The 6445-nt window shown below is 37.0% G+C and overlaps 1 long non-coding RNA gene across 1 annotated transcript; it reads left to right on the top strand.

Annotated features, from left to right (window-relative positions):
- Positions 1-63: 63 nt before the first annotated feature.
- Positions 64-4352, top strand: LOC112079860 (uncharacterized). Its single transcript, XR_011479413.1, has 3 exons — positions 64-1345; positions 3609-3719; positions 4286-4352. It is a non-coding gene; the product is annotated as an uncharacterized lncRNA (long non-coding RNA).
- Positions 4353-6445: the final 2093 nt, after the last annotated feature.

Below are 6445 nucleotides of genomic sequence, written 5' to 3'. Positions count from 1 at the left end.
GTTAGTTCAGACAGTAGTACAGTACTACATTAGTCAGTTCAGACAGCAGTACAGTACTACTACAATAGTTAGTTCAGACAGTAGTACAGTACTACTACAGTACTTAGTTCAGACAATAGAACAGTACTACTACAGTAGTTAGTTCAGACAGTAGTACAGTACTATAGTAGTTAGTTCAGACAGTAGTACAGTACTACTACAGTACTCAGTTCAGGCAGTAGTACAGTACTACAGTAGTCAGTTCAGACAGTAGTACAGTACTACAGTAGTCAGTTCAGACAGTAGTACAGTACTACTACAGTAGTTCAGAGTATTATCAGTGACATTACCAATTTGATGATTACCAATCACTCTCCTACCCAAGTTTAGTTACATTTATGTAAGTTATATTATATAGTTTACAGACATGTATACAATACTGTATATCAGTTTTGTACACTTTGTATATACTGTAAGTTTATACATTATATTACAAGTCAAATTTAAGCATACACAAGGCCTCAAATCTATTGGATAAACACATTTTTCAGCTAATTAAAATGTGCAGATATGTTACGGTAGGCTGTGCTATTCAAGTCAACCTGGCATAAGTGTTTGTTGGACAAAACATGGCATATAAGTTTTTTTTTCTTCCTTTTTCTTCCTTTCAACTTTTTCAATAACAGATTGGCATACAGAGTGTCAACTGTGTCATTTTCCTGCTTTTTTCCCTAACTAAATATCCGTAAAAGCGAGTTAAGTTAAATTTCCTAACTTTTCTTTTCTTTCTTCATTGCTTATCATACTTTTATCCCCCTAGAATCTGAATATGATAACATTTACATAATTTCAGATTTTGTTCTAACTTTTACTATAATGTAGTAATCTGACTTGTTCTATCCATCAACTATCGTATCGAGAGAAATTAACATTTATTTTGCAAATTCTCTATTCTATTCTTTTTTCATTCTTTTTTTTTCTAGAATTTTCAGATTTTACGGATATATTTGAAGCAAAAATAGACGCCCTGCTCTCTCTCTCTCTTTGCCTATCTTTGTTTTAGTCTCTTCTTCTGTCTCCTATCTTCTCCTTAGGCCATGTTTGCGAGCTACGTCCCTGAAATCATAGAGTTAATAGGAAACCGCAAGAAATATGGTGGTTCCTATAGTGCTGTTAATGGGAGAAAGTAAGTATTACTGGGAGGCTCTACTGCCTCTGCCGCAGTAGAACCGTCCTCTGCATGCCCTTTTTCTTTCTCTGTTCCATGCATGTAGGCCATGTTTGCTCGCTACGTGCCAGAAATTGCTGCTCTCATCCTTAATCGGAAGAAATACGGAGGGAGTTATAACTCGACCCGAGGCAGAAAGTAAGTCAAACAAATAAACAAACAAAAAAAGGAATCTAAAAGGTGTGGTTTTGGTGTGACTTCTCAAATTGCCCCCCTCTCCTAAAGAGGAGTACCAGTAATTATTCTAAAAATTGTTTTATATTGAAAAGTTTTGACCTTTTTTAAAATATATATTTTTTAAAGTCACACAGGTGACTGGAGAGTTTGGCCATGAAAAGCTTACGCTGTTGCTTTGTACCGGTGTTTGTGTGCTAGCCGTCATCGTGTCAAAAGCATTATTTGCTATATGCTTGAACGTTTTACTCATTTATTTACTAGAATGTTTACATGTTTGTGTCTGTGTTTTGTGTTTGCCGGTCATATGCATCTTACCAGCCACCACAATGCACGTATTATTATTTTTTATTATTTTTTGAGGGGCACGTAAAGTCACTACTGATTCCAACTAGAGTTGTAGTCATTTTATATAGCATTTCTAAAATTCATGAATATATTGAATTTTTAACATGATATGTTCTATCTTAATGACAGAGATGATGTCATTGAAAATACTTCACAATTTTGAAAAAAACAGTGACTAGTGTCTTAAGTGTCCTAGGAAACAGACTTACAAAACGAGACTAACCTTCAATTAAATAATTAGCTAATCTAAATCTAATTTATTCCCAGATTATTTTAAATGAATGTTAATAAAGTGGTCTAGCTACCTACCTTTTGTGTCTTTTTCATGTCCACATACGCTCTTGCATGTTCCTCGCTTGCTTCCAGTTTGTCTTTTACTTCCTTGTTTTTTGTCTGGTACCACCAGTTAATTTGATTTCCCAAGCCCTGCTACATTCCTGGCCTTAATCTGCAGTCAGACCTACACCCTAAGGGGCCAAATACTACCTTGAGATGTGTGCTCATAACTCAAATTTCCATGCAAATCTCCCATTGACATCAATCAATGAATGATTATATGCAGAAATTCAAGTTACACACGTGTTTCTCAAAGTACAGTAGTATTCTACCCTTAATCCCTGGATGCCTCATCCCTCTGAACAAACTTCTCTTGGCTCGTTTTTACAATTTTTTTGTTGTTTAATTTGTTGTGGATAATTTTTTGGGACTTTCTTTTAGTCAAGTCTCTATAGCCAGCGTCTGATATGGTAATTCATATTTTTTTTGTCAAGTCTCTATAGCCAGCGTCTGTTTTGGTAATTTATATATTTTTTTAGTCAAGTCTCTATAGCCAGCATCTGATATTATAATTCATATTTTTTTTTGTCAAGTCTCTATAGCCAGTATCTGTTTTGGTAATATATTCTCTTCTCCTTTCTTCTGCATTCTGAAGGATGTGTATTTCTGTTTCATGTGATTCATATTCTTATCTCTCAGTCCTACTGTCCTAGTATATTCCCCTTTTTCATACCTTTTCATATACAAATATGAATAGAATTTATCTGTGATATTCACATAAAGACCCAATTCTATAACGTCAACAAGATACAATATGATAAATAAGAAATGTAATAAGATACACAATGTTCGATTTATTTCAAAATCGTGTGCAGGTATGTGAGAAGTTGTTAGTATAAATGACTTGCGTCTACATCTTCAAACCAATACGTTTGGTACCATATGTGATGGAAGTGACCATTGCAATAACAGCTTAAAGAAATGCCCTTCTTAACCCCATCCTGAGTTTTATCTCACGATGAAGAGTTTATCTCACAATCCTGCGGGTACTATCCTGTAGCAGGGATACTGTCTGATTGAATGTTACCCCCCCCTGTGGAGACAACATGAATCTTACTAAAGATAAGCTCTTTCCTGAATTGTAGAATGTAGCAATCGCATCATAATCTCCAACAAAGGAAATTGTCATTATTTTTTATCTGTTAGTGGAAAGCCAGAATGCTCTCTGCTCTGTGATTTTTTTTATCCTGAGCTGTCCTTCAGGCCTTACATAGGACGGACTGTACAGTCTAAAGGGCTTTAGTACTGTCAACTGTTCACATAACAATGGACTCCTGTTCATCAAAGAACATGTACTGTAGAAACCAGGGAGAATGATGTGTTGTTTGGTAAATAAACAGTGGGCTGGCTGTGTGTGTGTTGTCTACACGGAAACCGACTTTTTCAGGTCTTTAAAAAAAAAAAAATCTGTCAGATCCAACGTATGATTTTAATTTTATTTTCAGAGTCAAGAAAGAAGGTGAAACATCCGTCAGCAGTCTAGCAGCTTTTAGCAAACCATAGTTTAAATCTTATGACTATTCCTGGATCTTATTCCCTATAGGCACATCGTGGTCTGTGGTCATATTACCCTTGAAAGTGTGTCCAACTTCCTAAAAGACTTCCTACACAAGGACAGGGATGATGTCAATGTAGAAATTGTTTTTCTCCATAAGTAAGTGTACCATGTTTTTTTCCTTACACTTTTACGTGCCAGTTTCCCGGACCCAGATTAAACCTAGTCCTGGACTAAAAACCATAAAAAACGATTGAAAGTCCATTGAAAGTGTGTTTTATTCCAGGACTATAGGTTTAATCTGAGTCTGGGAAACTGGCCCCAAGACTCATAACAATACTGAGTGTTTCAGAGAAGGAAAGGTGATAGCAGCTCCCAAAAATGACCTCAACAACCTTTAGGGAGCTGCTACCACCTTTCCTTGTTTTGGAATACTCAGACTCTACAATGACTATATCCTAAAAAGCACCCAGATCCATGGAAACCGTTGGTAGCGCTGGGCCTGCCCGGTACACCAGCATACTACTATAGCAATACATTAGAATAAATTACATTTCAAATACTACACAATAAATTGCACTTTGATTTGCTGAGGAGAGGAGACCTCACTCAGCCCCCTAACATTAACACATAGATCGCTCTCTTGTCTGTCCCAGTACTAAACCGAATCTTGAGGTGAAGTGGAGGCCTTGGTTAACATTAACAAACTCTACTTTGTGTCCCAGTATTTCCCCTAATCTTGAGCTGGAAGCCTTGTTTAAACGCCACTTCACCCAGGTGGAGTTCTACCAGGGATCTGTTCTCAACCCACATGACCTGGCCAGAGTCAAGGTAACCGGCCTGTTTTAATGAGTATTAACCTGACTTATTTCTTTCAGCTACTAATGGAGAAAAGGGCCTTGACAGTCCAACTCTTCAATAAGTATACCAGGTCCTTGTTGTATAAGAACATTTGGTCACACTTTACAATATGGTTACCTTTTATAAAGCGGTTACAAGGGTTTTTATATATATATATATATATATTCTACCGTTCAAAAGTTTGGGGTCACGTAGAAATGCCTTGTTTTTGAAAGAAAAGCTAATTTTTTGTCCATTAAAATAACATCAAATTGATCAGAAATACAGTGTAGACATTGTTAATGTTGTAAATGAATATTGTAGCTGGAAACAGCTGATTTTAATGGAATATCTACATAGGGGTAAAGAGGCCCATTATCAGCAACCATCACGCCTGTGTTCCAATGGCACGTTGTGTTAGTTAATCCAAGTTTATCATTTTAAAAGGCTAGTTGATCATTAGAAAACCCTTTTTCAGTTATGTTAGCACAGCTGAAAACTGTTGTCCTGATTAAAGAAGCAATAAAACTGTTCTTCTTTAGACTAGTTGAGTATCTGGAGCATCAGCATTTGTGGGTTTGATTACAGGCTCAAAATGGCCAGAAACAATGAACTTCCTTCTGAAACTCATCAGTCTATTCTCATTCTGAGAAATGAAGGCTATTCCATGCGAGGATTTGCAAAGAAACTGAAGATCTCGTACAATGCTGTGTACTACTCCCTTCACAGAACAGCGCAAACGGGCTCAACCAGAATAGAAAGAGTGGGAGGCCCTGGTGCACAACTGAGCAAGAGGACAAATACATTAGAGTGTCTAGTTTGAGAAACAGATGCCTCACAAGTCCTCAAATGGCAGCTTCATTAAATAGTACCCGCAAAACACCAGTCTCAACGTCAACAGTGAAGAGGCGACTCCGGGATGCTGGCCTTCTAGGCAGTGTTGCAAAGAAAAAGCCATATCTCAGACTGGCCAATAAAAAGAAAAAAGAAAGATGGGCAAAGAACACAGACACTGGACGAAGGAACTCTGCCTAGAAGGTTTGTCAAAAGTTTGGACACACCTACTCGTTCAAGGGTTTTTCTTTATTTTTACTATTTTCAACATTGTAGAATAATAGTGAAGACATCAAAACGATGAAATAACACATATAGAATCATGTAGTAACCAAAAAAGTGTTCAACAAATCAAAATATATTTAATATTTGATAGCCACCCTTTTCTTTGATGACAGCTTTGCACACTCTTGGCATTCTCTCAACCAGCTTCACCTGGAATGCTTTTCCAACAGTCTTGAAGAGTTCCCAAATACAGTTGAAGTCGGAAGTTTACATACACTTAGGTTGGAGTCATTAAAACTCGTTTTTCAACCACTCCACACATTTCTTGTTAACAAACTATAGTTTTGGCAAGTCAGTTAGGACATCTACTTTTTCCAACAATTGTTTACAGGCAGATTATTTCACTTATAATTCACTGTATTACAATTCTAGTGGGTCAGAAGTTTACATACACTAAGTTGACTGTGCCTTTAAACAGCTTGGAAAATTCCTGAAAATTATGTCATGGCATCATTTGAGTCAATTGGTGGTGTACCTGTGGATGTATTTCAATGCCTACCGTCAAACTCAGTGCCTCTTTGCTTGACATCATGGGAAAATCAAAAGAAATCAGCCAAGATTTCAGAAAAAAATGTGTAGACCTCCACAAGTCTTGGGAGCAATTTCTAAATGCCTGATGGTACCACGTTCATCTGTACAAACAATAGTACGCAAGTATAAACACCATGGGACCATGCAGCCGTCATACCGCTCAGGAAGGAGTCTGTCTCCTAGAGATGAACGTGCTTTGGTGCGAAAAGTGCAAATCAATCCCAGAACAACAGCAAAGGACCGTGTGAAGATGCTGGAGGAAACAAAAGTATCTATATCCACAGTAAAACAAGTCCTATATTTACATTTACATTTAAGTCATTTAGCAGACGCTCTTATCCAGAGCGACTTACAAATTGGTGCATTCACCTTATGATATCCAGTGGAACAACCAC

The sequence above is a fragment of the Salvelinus sp. IW2-2015 genome, unplaced genomic scaffold (genome assembly GCF_002910315.2).
Source record: "Salvelinus sp. IW2-2015 unplaced genomic scaffold, ASM291031v2 Un_scaffold9936, whole genome shotgun sequence".
NCBI classification, from domain to species: Eukaryota; Metazoa; Chordata; class Actinopteri; order Salmoniformes; family Salmonidae; genus Salvelinus; species Salvelinus sp. IW2-2015.
This window is presented reverse-complemented; position numbering and strand designations above follow the sequence as displayed.